The sequence below is a fragment of the Silene latifolia genome, chromosome 8 (assembly GCF_048544455.1).
Source record: "Silene latifolia isolate original U9 population chromosome 8, ASM4854445v1, whole genome shotgun sequence".
Lineage (NCBI taxonomy): Eukaryota > Viridiplantae > Streptophyta > Magnoliopsida > Caryophyllales > Caryophyllaceae > Silene > Silene latifolia.
The window spans coordinates 49,062,628-49,076,391 of record NC_133533.1 but is presented as its reverse complement, the minus strand read 5'-3'; the positions used below and the strand labels follow the sequence as shown (position 1 = coordinate 49,076,391).

General features: G+C 46.8%; 1 long non-coding RNA gene across 1 annotated transcript; it reads right to left on the bottom strand.

Moving 5' to 3' along the window:
- Positions 1-11,514: 11,514 nt before the first annotated feature.
- Positions 11,515-13,003, bottom strand: LOC141594340 (uncharacterized). The gene is made up of 3 exons (XR_012522136.1): positions 12,762-13,003; positions 12,277-12,346; positions 11,515-11,877 (listed from the first exon to the last, which is right to left on the bottom strand). It is a non-coding gene; the product is annotated as an uncharacterized LOC141594340 (long non-coding RNA).
- Between the last annotated feature and the right edge of the window lie 761 nt (positions 13,004-13,764).

Sequence of the window (13,764 nt, the reverse complement as noted above, 5' to 3'; positions counted from 1 at the left end):
TCACTATAAATCTGGTATAAACACCCTTATCTCTCTACAATATACTTTGCCAAGTAACACACAACTTAATCTCTTTAAGTTTACTGACTTGAGCGTCGGAGTGAGTACGCTCGGTACCAAGCCGAGCCCTCAGTTTGTTCATTGTTTCAGAAGAGGCCGAAAGGAAGAGTCAAGCAAAGACGTCATTCATCAAGCTTACGTGGTCACAAACACTGCTCCGGAATTACACCCGGAACAATTGGCGCCGCCTGTGGGGAAAGATACTAAAAGCTAGTCACCTCCCTTAGAAAAAAAAAAACACAAAACAAAACCCACCCAGCAAGCTAAGAAAATGTCAAAACAGCCAGAATTTGTGAGTGTAGAAACCGAACTCTACCAGGATGACACATTCTCTAATTCTAAGATCAGGCAGTCCCCCACCGGCCGAGTGATTGAGCCAGTGAAGTACGGGATGCCAAGTGAGCGGAAACTCACGCATTTGCCGGGCCAGTCACTATCATGGGACATGTGGTCGATGCGGCCAAATCGAAGCTATTCCTGGACACGATGGGTAGTACGCCGATCACCCCCGCCGCAACGACGGTGGCGGCAAAGACACCCACAGGTGACCAGGGCCCATAAAGTGACCCCGAACAACTTGTCCGGAGCGATACAAGGAGCCATGCATACTAGGACGCCGGCGGAGCCCGTCGCCGGTGGCGGACAAAGTCCTTCCCCACTCGCGGGAGGACAGGCGTCGCGCGGCAACAACGAGGCCACCCCGAAGAAATGAAGAAAGAAGTCCGACTCTCCAAAGTCGGACAACAAGAAGCCCTTCCCGCCACGGGGAGAGAAGCCGGACTAGGGCTGCGAGAAGCCGATCGCCACGTGTCATTAGACACGTGGTCAGACAGCCCCTCAACGCCTATGTCCTCGAAGTCTCTGTGCCGACCAAACTGAAGCTTCCGTCCCTATCATACAAAGGGGACAGTGACCCAACCGACCATGCCGAGGTTTTCGAGTCTTACATGTCGGTATGGGAGCAGCCTGATGAGGTATGGTGCCGAGTCTTCCCAACAACCCTGCATGGGATGGCCCAGAGTTGGTACAAGGGGTTGCCTAATGGTTCGGTATACTGCTACGCCGACCTAAGGGATAACTTCATAGCCCAGTACGCTTGCAACAAGAGGAGGGCCGTGGAAACATCGGATCTCCTCACTATCCAACAGGGGGAGGACGAGTCTCTACGAAGCTATGTGAAGAGGTTCGACGCAAAAGCTCAGCAGATCCGTGAGTCGAACACCGAATCGGCGGCCTTCGACCGATGAAAGGCCTCTCGAAAGGCGAGCTCAAAAATGAGCGATCAAGTGCGAGGTCCTCGACCGGACTCCGAGAAAGATGGCCGACCGAGCTGTAAAGGTGGAGGACTACCACAAGACCGGGTAGGCCCACGGTGGTGGGCACCCGAGAAAGGAGGAGCCGGACAACGTTGATGAAGGTCGCCGTGACATGAATCGGTCACGGCCGGAGAGATTTAATAGGAAACAGAACTCGGCGGGCGCCGGGGGAGTTCGGGACCATACACCCGAAGCGGCACGGTCGGTCTCACCCCCTGGTCAAATCTCGGCCGAGGTCTTCGCCCGAGCAAGAATGAAGGGCGAAATGAGCAAGACCCCCAAGACGAGGGCGGAAGGCGACGCAAGCCAATTTTGCGATTACCACGGCCAGCCCGGCCATAAGACCGACAACGTCGGCATCCAAGAACGCCATTGAGGAGTGATCCGAAGGGGGCCCTCGGCAAGTATGTAGTGGGGCCCCGGAAACGAGCTCCGACGGGCGAATAGAAATCGAGTATTCAGGAAGATGGGAGTGATCCAGGTTGTTATCGGAGGAAACGAGAACGGAGGGTCAGCTAATGGGCACAAACGGCACCTAAATGAGCTTTATCAAGCCATCAACTTTGTGCCCACCACAACGATCCCCGCTTCCACCGTCCCCGATATAACCATCGGAAAGAAAGACTACGAAGGAGTCGTAGCCCCGCACAGCGACCCACTGGTAGTCCACCTGGACATAGCCAACCACTTGGTTAAGAGGTGCCTAATTGATACAGACGCCTACACGAACATCATGTTCAGGGAATGCTTCCTCAATCTCGGTCTAAAGATTGAGGACCCGAGCCCCCGCACCAACCCACTATCTGACTTCTGCGGGGGGCCTGGTACCTCTGGGGTCAATCAAATTGCCGGTGATGTTTGGCCAAGCAGATGCGGCCAAAAATGTTTGGTCTGAGTTCGTGGTTATTGATGGTTCGTCCGCCTACAATGTCCTAATAGGCCGGGTCACTTTGAGCGAGGCCGATCAGAATGTCCATCCGGGCCCGACATTGATGTATGTCTCGGACCGGGGGGAGGCACAAAAGCTTGTCTCAAAGGACGAGAGAGACGAAATTGTCAATGTCCAAATATCTGCTAGAGGGTGTAACATGCAATCCCTCAAAGTGGCGAAGAAATCAGAGAAGGGGAAGAGCCAATCCTTACGACAGGAGAGTGATCCGATGAGCACCAACAACGTCAGCATGGTCGAGGGAGCCGAGATCGAGCAAGTGGAAATTGACCCAGGACGCACCGTAACTGTCGGTGTCGGCACGGAGCCAAAATCGAGCCGATCTCCTAGAAGCTGGCCGAGGAAGAACAAAGACGTCTTCGCGTACTCGGCCGCCGAGATGCCAGGCGTGAGCCGAGAGGTGATCGTTCACAAGCTGAACGTGCTCTCCACCGCTCGCCCTGTCGTCAGCGAAGATGAGGAACTCCTCGGCCGAGAAAGATGAGGCCATCAAGGCCGAGGTAGACAAATTGTTAGAGGCAGGCTTTATCATGCCTTGTACTTACCCTGAGTGGCTAGCAAATGTTGTAATGGTGAAGAAGTCATCAGGGGGGTGGAGGATGTGTGTTGATTTTACAAATCTTAATAAAGCATGCCCTAAATATTGCTATCCCTTGCCTCGAATAGATAGCTTAATTGACGCAACGGCAGGCTACACTATGCTAAGCCTGCTAGACGCCTTCTCAGGGTACCATCAGGTATTCATGGCCGAAGAAGACATGCCTAAGTGCGCATTCATCACCATACACGGCACATACATGTATAAAATGATGCCGTTCGGTTTGAAAAACGCTGGCGCAACTTACACTAGGCTGGTGGACAAAGTGTTTCAAGATCAAAAGGGCGAAACATCGAGGCTTACGTCGACGATGCTATTGTAAAAAGCAAGTCTGGCAGCGAGCACTTAGCCGACTTGAGCGAAACATTTTGTTCACTAAGGAAATACAAGATGAAACTTAACCCAATGAAATGCAACTTCGGTGTCCGGGCAGGTAAGTTCCTCGGCGTGCTTGTCAGCGCCAGGGGAATTGATGCCAATCCAGAGAAAGTCCAAGCAATACTGGACCTACCGGAGCCGAGGAATCGAAAAGAGGTTATGATGTTGACCGGGAGAATGGCGGCTCTCGCCCGTTTCATCTCTCGGTCAGCCGACAAGAGCACCCCATTCTTCAAAGTGTTGAAGGGGAATAAAGACTTCAGCTAGGGGGAGGAACAAAGCACAGCTTTCAGGCAACTGAAAGCTCATCTTCTAACTCTCCCGACCGTCCTGGCCGATCTTTGGGGAGACGCTATATCTATACATAGCGATTACCTCGGCCACGGTCGTCGTAATCGTCGAGAGAAGAAGACAAGCAAAGAACACCCAATCTACTTTATCAGCCATACATGCTGGTCGCCGAAAGAAATTACCCACCGATCGAAAAAGCGGCCTTTCTTTGTCGTCGTTGCCGCAAGGAAAGCGAAACCTTACTTCGACGCACATCCCGTGACGGTCCTAACCGACCAGCCATTGGAGAAAGCATTGGAAAAATTCGAAAAATCCGGCAGGCTCATCAAATGGGCAGTAGAGCTATCCGGCTTTGGCATTCAATACAAGCCGAGGCCCTCGATAAAGGGGCAGGCACTTGCAGACTTCCTGGCCGAGTGCACATATCAAGAAGAACCAAATCCCGGAGTGTGGGAAGTATACACCGACGGGTCCTCCACGGCGAACAGCTCAGGAGCCGGCATCCTTATCATCAGCCCAAACGGGGACGAGTTTGAGTACGCCTTAAAGTTTACCTTCTTGGCCTCAAACAACGAATCCGAATGCGAGGCGGTGATAACTGGAGTCGAGCTAGCTAGAGCTGCCGGGGCGGAGCATGTTGTGGTGAAAACAGATTCACTCTTAGTCACTAATCAAATCAGAGGAGAGTATGAGACTCGAGACGATGGGATGGAAAGATACCTGGAAAGGGTAAAAGCTGACACCGCTAAATTGAAATCTTTCGAAATCCAATGCATCCCCAGGTCTGAGAACAACCGAGCCGACGCTCTCTCAAAACTTGCCAGTTCAACCATCAAGAATGTCACCAACGAACCGTCTTTGGTGGATATTAGGAATGCTAAAAGCATCACTGAGACCGTCGGCATGGTGGGCGACATAGAAGCCGAGACGACGTGGATGACTCCGATAATGAAACAAACTAACAAAAGAGTTACCGGAGGACCGCAGTCTCTCCCAGAAGATAAGAAGGATCGCCGCACGGTACTTGGTGTTCGAAGGAGAACTATACAGAAGGTCCGTGATAAGACCACTTTTGAAATGTGTCGGCCCGGCCGCGGAGCTCATCTTGACAAAGATTCACGAAGGCATCTGTGGACATCACATGGGGGCAAGAACGCTAGCCCACAAAGCTCTCCGAGCTGGCTACTTCTGGCCTACCATGCTTGAGGATTCCAGAGCTAAGACCAAGAAGTGCAAGAATTGTCAGATGCATACTCCGGTGATACACGCACCTTCCCGAGACCTGCAACCGGTACTTAGTCCCCTGCCATTTGCACAATGGGGGATGGATTTACTAGGACCCTTTCCGACGGCCTCCGGAGGAAGGAAGTACCTGATCGTCGCCGTTGACTACTTCACCAAATGGGTCGAGGCTGTCGCGGTACCTGCCAAGACCACGGCGGCCGTAAGAAAGGTAATCTGGGAGAACATCATAACTCGTTTTGGGTTACCCCAAGTCATGGTATTTGACCACGGCCGAGAGTTTTGGAGTGACATGGTGATGAATTGGCTAGAAGAGCTCGGTATCAAGTTTGCATACTCCTCCGTCTGCCACCCTCAGAGCAACGGGCAGGCGGAAGCAGCTAATAAAACAATCCTAAACGGGCTGAAAAAGAAGGTTGAAGATCTAAAGGGAAGGTGGGCTGATGAACTACCCGCCGTCCTGTGGTCCCTTAGAACCACGGAGAAAGAAGCAACGGGGTACAGTCCATTCCACCTAGTTTATGGGTCAAGCCGTCCCCGCTAATTGAAGCAGCGGTGCCGACATTCAGAACGCAAACCTTTAACCCAGTCAAAAATGAGGAAGGCCTGAAAGCCTCCCTAGACCTGGTCGAAGAAAGCCGAGACACGGCACGGCTTAACTTGGCAGTATATCAAAACCGAATGAGAAGAGCATACAACCGTAGGGTCCACAAAAGAGACTTAAGAGTAGGAGATCTAGTCCTAAGAAAGTCAGCCGCGACCAACAAAGCAAACATCCATGGTAAAATGACGGCCAACTGGGAAGGACCCTACAAAGTGGTTGAAGAAATGAGGCCGGGGACATACCGGCTGACAGACATGGAGGGAGTGCCTCTAATGAGCCACTGGAACACAGACAACCTAAGGAAATATTTCATATAGCGGCGGAGGTGTCCGAGACCGTTGTGGACACCCCAACGCATGATTACACCTTATGAAGAATAATCCAAGTTTTCCATCAAAATACTTGTCCCCTCCACAGTCATGCCAGAATAGACGCCGCGGCCAAAGCCGGGCAGTCACTACCGAAGTATAAAAGCGTATAAGCACTATTGAGACGCAAATCTGACTACCCCGGCCAATCCGGGAGTGGCAGAGGAAGCGATCAATATGTCTATAAATACGGAAAGCAGTCGAAACGTAAACTCGGTTGCCTCGACCAAAGCCGGGAGTGACGAGGGAAACGCGATTTGCCAACAGCAGTTGATACTCGCGAAAGCGACCAACATGCTTAGGAACGTATAAGTACGGTTGAGAAACGCAAATCGGACGCCTCGGCCAGACCGAGAGTGAAAGAGGAAGCGATCAACACGTCTCTGATACGACGCCTGCCGAGCCGTAACCTCGATTGCCTCGGCCAGACCGAGAGTGACGGGGACACAACGACCGATACGCTAACATGTTCACAACGGCGGTTGGGAAGCGCAAATCTGACGCCTCGGCCAGACCGAGAGTGAAGGAGGAAGCGACCGACATGCCAACATGTTTAAAAACGTTAAGTACAGTTGAGATACGCATTCTAACCGCTCGGCCAAGCCAAGGTAAAAAAAAAAAAAAAAAAAAAAGCGCTCAATTAATAACGAAAGAAGACAACTGAATGAAGGATTGTGATCAAAGCCTCGGCCAAGCCGAGGCAAAATAAACAAACTCTTATTAAAAATGTTCACAGGTAATACAAGAAAGAAGTCGACGGCCGTCCCCATAGGGATAGCCTAAACACTACCTACCAAAGTTCAACAAAAAAAAAAAAGGTACAAAGAAAAGGTTACAGACATAAGAATTGAAAGCGCCAAAAAGATGGCAGGGAGGAAAGGCTCAATAGTTGGCCCCGAACAGCCTGAAATCGTCAAGGACTGGGTGAATCCGTGTGACGACCGCCGTCTCCCTATGCCTCGTTTACGCTCGCCATCGCAGCAGAGCAAACATCACCATCGATGGGCGACCCGAAGCCGACTTGGCGCCTTCACCCTGCCTTTGCCCTCTCGCCTTCCTCCCCGGCCGCCTTCACCTTTTCAAAGATGGGCCGCCTTCTCCTGACCTCCTCGGCGGCCTTCGCAGCCTTTGCCTTCTTCGCGACCTTTGCCTCGCAGCGGCCGCCTTCTCATCAAGAAGCCGGTCAAAATCCCGCCACGGGAAGGGTCTTTAGGAAAGAGCTCTCTGATTACTTCCCTGGTGGCTTCTTCGGCCTGGTCCCGGTACTGGGCACACATGTTAGGGATGATGACAGTTTGGAGCGTCTCAATGTCCTTCTCCCTCTGGGCGAGGATAGCCCTTGTGTTCCTGTGTCCCTTCGCCTGAGCCGAATACGGAGACTTCCATTCTTCCTCTTACCAACCGCGGCGTCGTAACCACCCGAAGCTTGTCCCGCTCCTCCCGCAGCCTTAGCAAAGATCACCAAGACAGCCTCAACCTTGGCCCTCTCGGCTAGACCGCCTTCTCAAGATCCTCCCTGAGCTTTCGCTCAGCGAGGAAATCATTTTCGGCGGCCTGGAGGTCCTTCTTCGCCTTCTCGGCCTCTTGCTTAGAGGCATCAAGCTCGAGCCTAAGCCGTTCAAGCACAGGGGCAGCTTCAGCCATGGTCTTTTCTTGCTCCATAATGTGAGCGCCGACTAGTTCAGTCCACTTCGCCAAAGATCTTGGATGCCTTATGCCTTCCGCCCTAATTTGGGGGGGAAGGCTTCGGGGATGAGGAGTCGACAAAGTGGCATTTTTATCGCCCGTATGCACGGGCCGCTTCTCCAATTGTCGTTCGATGAGAGGGACAATCGCGTGGTTGATCTACAAAAATTCGGACAAAGCATCCATGTCAACATTCATTGATATGTCAGAAAACCTGTCATCAGGAATGCCTAATGAACCCATGCTAAATCGAGCCATAGGTTAGATCCGTACAGCCTTGGCCTTCTTGGTTGGAGGACCCTTTTCTTTACCGGCCTCAGAATAATGCAAGGCAAAGAGCAGACGCTGTCTCTTTTCTCTTATTTGAAAGAGGAGGACCCTCAAAGAACGGTGACCTCCTCTTCAACATCGACGACCACCACCACCTGCTCCTTTTGGACCACAGGGATCGAAGATTGAGTGGGGTTGACACGTTGCCGCCTTGAGACGTTGTCTTTGATCTCCGGCGCGGCAAGACGTTATCGACAATCCGCGCTACCGAGCGTCGTCACATCTGGGCGCCTTCAATCGCTGCTCCATAAGTTCGTTTGGGGCGGTCGGCGATCACGTGTCCGGGCCTTAGGATGCGCTCAACAACTCTCCGTTCTCGTCAAGTCCCAACCTGCGGAGAACGGAGACAGATCCGATTCGGGCCAAATCGGCCTCGCAAAAGAAACAAAGCGGGAGTTAAACAAAGGAAATAAACCAAGATTCAAAATACGAAACATAAAAAGCAAAGATGGGCCTCACACCGACCCCACTCACCCTGCTCGAGGGCAGATGAGGCCGACGTGGCAGAAAGCGGCTCATCCCGAAGAACGATCGCGTCGGGGCATCCATCCCTTTGGCGTCCCATCCTTCTCGGCCTCAAACAGCCTCATTGCCCGCTTTTCGTCCTCGTTAAGATAGACCTTCGAGGCGTCCATCTTAAGCTTATTCCGGGAGACGTATCTATCATGCTCCCCTTTACTCTCGCACCGCAAATTGACGCGGTCCTGGAAGGACCGGGCAGCGGATAGTCCTCCGAACCTCAACATATACCCACCGCCCCTCCGGGTCCTTGCAAGACGTCGGCTTGGAAACGGTGACGGCCTTGGCTCGGTTTGTATGTTGTACCACCCTTGGCCGCCTAGGGTAGTTTGTTTAAGATGGTGGAGCCGGCGGAAGAGGTTCACCGTTGGGGCCTCCCCTTTGAAAAGACACAACCATACAAAACCAACAATCGTCCTGATGGCCAACGGATGCAGTTGGGCCACGGCGACATTCATCGCTTTAATAATAAGAACGTATTCATTCGGAGGAAACCGGAGCCCATACTCCAGGTGTCTGATGTATACGCCGATACAGCCCGCGGGAGGGCAACAGACGGCCTGACCCTCCTCAGGGATAACAATTCTATATCCCCTACCGAAGGAGTAATGGTGTTCAAAAAGTTCAGAACCGGAACAACTGGCGAACTTGTTCGTCCGAGCACGATCGGGGAGATCGATCGGCGGTATCACCGTGCCCGAAATAAGCGGCCTCCTTACGACAGAAGGGGTCGCCTCATCATCATCATCATCATCATCATCCTCATCATCATCATCATCCTCGAAACCCTCCAAAAATTTTGGATCAATCTCAGGAGAAAGCGGCTTGGGACCCCCAAACCCTATCGGGGGTGACAACCGTGCCTCCTCTTCATCAGACGCGGTGGTTCGCCCCTTTGCTGAATACGGGTCCAAAGATCGCGAGAAGACATGACAACAAATACTTAACAAATAAAAGTTGAAAAAAATTTGTTTGTTTACCTTGGAAAAGTGTTACGCCGAGTAACGCTTTGAAGACTAGAGAGGAGTTTCGTCGAAGAAAGCTAGAGAGAAGAATTTTTTTTTTTTTTGAGAAAATGATTTTTTGGTGGCCAAAATCAGGGGCTAATTGCTCTATTTATAGAGCAAAGCCCATGAAACGGACCAATCAGGGCAAAGCCCATGAAGCGTCAACCAATCAACACCGAGCCACGTGTCAAGCATGCAGCCACAGAATGCCAATCGACGTATCTTCTTCAACACGCTCCTTGACAGAATGCCAATCGACGTATCTTCTTCAACACACTCCTTGACAGAATGCCAATCGACGTATCTTCTTCAACACGCTCCTTGGTATCTACTTGCCAAACGGCCCGCTGTTCAACCAAGCTTGTCAGCACCGGCCGGGGACAATCAAAAGCACACGGCACTCTCAACCTCGGTCTCAGCCAGCGCCATTTTCTTTTCCACATTTTATGTCCATTACACATCCATGTGGAGGGGGGATATGATACGGCCTGAGCAAGACCAAGCCAAGGAAGAAGAAGTCGGGGAAGAAATTCAACTTGCGCAGAATACGCTCAACACTCATCGAAGGTCCATACCACGGCATAGACTACGCTGGGGGCAAATTGATGGGGCATATTCTGCACCCGCTGACCGAGTCAACATATTGAGCTAGGTCAAAGCCAAAAGACAGGAAGTCAACGTATTAGACAGCATAACCGACGCAGCCTGTCGGCCTGTCACTTGGGTCTCGGCTGGGCAACTAGCCAGCCGGGAGGCATATCTGCGTACTCATATCCAAGACCCCTCGGCATGGAGTCAACTCGGCCAGCCGGCCTGCCATGGGTCCCTCGGCCGAGGGTAGAACAGTCTTTCCACCTGCTCTGCCACTTGGCCACTTGGCCACTACGTGACAAAAGGTTAAAGTCTATAAATACTCCACTTCTCTCATTGAGAAAAGGATCCGAAAATAATCCAATAATCCACAATTCACCCTAATACTCACTATAAATCTGGTATAAACTCCCTTATCTCTCTACAATATACTTTGCCAAGTAACACACAACTTAATCTCTTTAAGTTTACTGACTTGAGCGTCGGAGTGAGTACGCTCGGTACCAAGCCGACCCCTCAGTTTGTTCATTGTTTCAGGAGAGGCCGAAAGGAAGAGTCAAGCAAAGACGTCATTCATCAAGCTTACGTGGTCATAAACACTGCTCCGGAATTACACCCAGAACAAACTGGTTACATTAAATGTTAATGTGTAAACATCTGAAGTTTATATGCTGATAATGTGTCCAGATTTACCAGCAACAAGACATCGGTTATGTTGGTGGCACATATATGGCCCTTAATATGGACGAAAATCAACCAACCATAGAGCTGCGAGCGCCTGCTATTATTGACCCTAAACGTTGTACGATAATGGGCGTAATCAACTTAAAAAAAAGGAACTTAGGAAAGAAGAAGGCTAGGAAAGGGACTGAGATGCGGGCAGCTAATACTTCCGAGTACAATGTTCTCCCCTGTCTGATATTAAAGGCGCAGAAGGGCATTAGGGTATATGATAACAATCCGACCACATTTTGGGGAAAACGTTTTAGGAAGTACATGTTGTATAGTGCTGTAAGGTTGTTATAACATTGTCAGCGTACGTTTTGTAATCAACAAGTGCTCAAATTGTTACCATTTCACTCTTGTATATCACAAGTTTAACTAACTATGTTACCATTTTACTCCAGTATGTCACCACTTTAGCTAAGTATGTTATCATTTCGGAAACTATTTCAAACTACCAGTGGAATTTAAATGGTAACACTATATCTCCATGGTGACATTAGAAATTGAAGAAAACGAAGTATGTAGTATTTTACTACTGAAGTGGTCACATATTAGTCTCTTATGTTAACATTATGTTATGTTACCATTTAAATAAAATCTGTTACCAACTAATTATAATTCTATATACATTCTCAAATGGTAACAATGTACTCTCTTATGGTAACATTAGAAATTAAACGAACAAATTTTTGTAGTATTTTAGAACTGAAGGTAATATACTACTATAGTCTCTTATATTGTACTCTCTTATAGTCACATACTACTCTTTGAAGTATTTTCTAATTTCAATGGTCACATATTCGACAAAAACTAAGACATTTTTAGACGTTTATGATGACATAGTTAAAATTATTAAGAAAAAATGCGCACATTTAAATAAATAATGATAACATTTTATAATTATTAAGGTGGTCACAAAACAAACATTATCTTAGATGTCTGACATCACGATGGACTCAAATTATGTTCCAAAATAACATATCCCAAACAAACCACCAAGTACTAAATATAAGTTTTATTACAAACTGACAGTTAAACAGATAATAGTCCATGAATGGCCTATGCCCCCTTCATTTTTTTTCTTGGCAACACCCTTTAGAGGACCTCCAATTTCTTTGTTGTTTGCATCTCCAACTGCTTCGAGGTTTGTCCAACGTTGGGCTTTGTTTTGTCCATTTTTAGGTGTTGCGGTTGCATACGAATTTCTGCGATCTGAGTATGAAATCTTACCATTACTTTACATTAAAAGTGCCCTTCAAACAAAATATATGGCAATACATTCTGACTAATATATGGTAACATTTAAAACATGGTATCATGTTAGGATTCGTTTTAAACCCTAATAAACATTTATATAATGAGCAACATACTTAAACATAGGTACAATTTTCAGTTAAATTGGTCACATTTTCAACACACGCATATGTCACCATGTTTAGTCATTTATGTTAACGTGTTAAGATTTATTTTAAACCCAAACAAACATAAATATAAATAGCAACACACTCAAACGTAGGTACATTTTCAACAAATGTGGTCACATTATCAACACTAAGGTGGTTACATTTTTCTCAGATTATGACAAAAATATATTCCAAATTAGAGTCATACCTCTTCTGCGCATATCCGTCTCTTGCTCTTCTTTTTTTGTGCCAGCAACTGATGACGGGGTTAAGCGCTACTACATGACAAGAAAAATACATTAGTAGTACACCAAAAAAAATGTTTTACTAACCAAAAAAAAATTGCTAAGATTTTTTACAAATAAAACTCAGATCTTGAAATTAAGAATTTTTTCCAGATAAAACAAAAAATTTGTACTCCAAAAAAATTAATAATTAAACCAATGTGATTTTTTTTTTTACAAATGATACCATGAACTAAGATTATAACTCCAAATCTCTCTGATTTGGATAAAATCCTCATTTTTTTATCAACAACCCTAGATTTACAAATCAAAACACAAGATTCAAATTTTTTTTAACATAAATCAAACAAAACTTTAATAAAATTATCAACTTTAAGTAAAAAATGACATAGATATTTAAACTTTTTGCACAATTAAAAAAAATCCAACACAATAATCAACTTTTTACCTTCGATTGGTTTTTCCAAGCTTCTTTGGATGTGTTTTTTTAGCATTTTTTTTACCCATTGTCTTGAGGAAGGTAGGAGATGAAGATTATGATGGAAATGTTACCACTTTTTTTTGATGAAGATCTTGATGGAGATGAAGATGATGTTTATACAAAGGAGAATTAATTTGAATTTTGAAAATTGTACGAGAGAGGAGATGATGGTGATTACCGAGCAAAAGAGAAAAATGAGGACTTTGGTTGTTGGGAAAGTTCCATCTTTTCTTTTTTATTATTTTTTTATTATATATTGTCAAATCAACTTTAGACTAATTAATATAAAAATGGGTCAACTTTACCCATATTAACCAATATGGTATGGAACCGACCCGTCTCTCCCTTGTGACGGATAGTGCATGTCACAAGGGAGACTAATTGCATTCTAAGTTAGCTACCTTTTTTTTTTTTTTTACTATGCAAAGGCTTTTTGTAGACATGATATTATATCGAAATGTAATACTCAACAAGAGTGGTTCTAGAGATAACTTGAAAAGATTGACCCATTTGAATAATTTCAAGTTGCTTTCTTCCCTAATTTCCTATATAAGGCGATCTTATACAAAAATTTGTGCAAAATTACTTACCATTTTACTATAATACTCTTACAAAAGAAGTTACGATAATGACCATTTTTTTTGGGGAATGTACCACTTTAATTTTAATTTTACTTGAAGTCATTCTACAAAAGACTAAATAAGTTCATACAACCCTCAAAGCCTGAAAGACGTGAACCAAGTTGATTGGACTATGTTCTCATAGAATCAAATCACTAAAAAATATTACAAGATAAACATTGAAGATCCCGTGAATTTCACGGGACACAAAACTAATTATTTCATTAATTAATTGGATTTTACAAACACATACATGGTCTCAATTAAATTATGATTGATTGTCGAGTAAATTTGATAGAATTGAGAAGTTATAATCTTAAATTTTGAGAGAATTCACCTTCTGTTTGTTT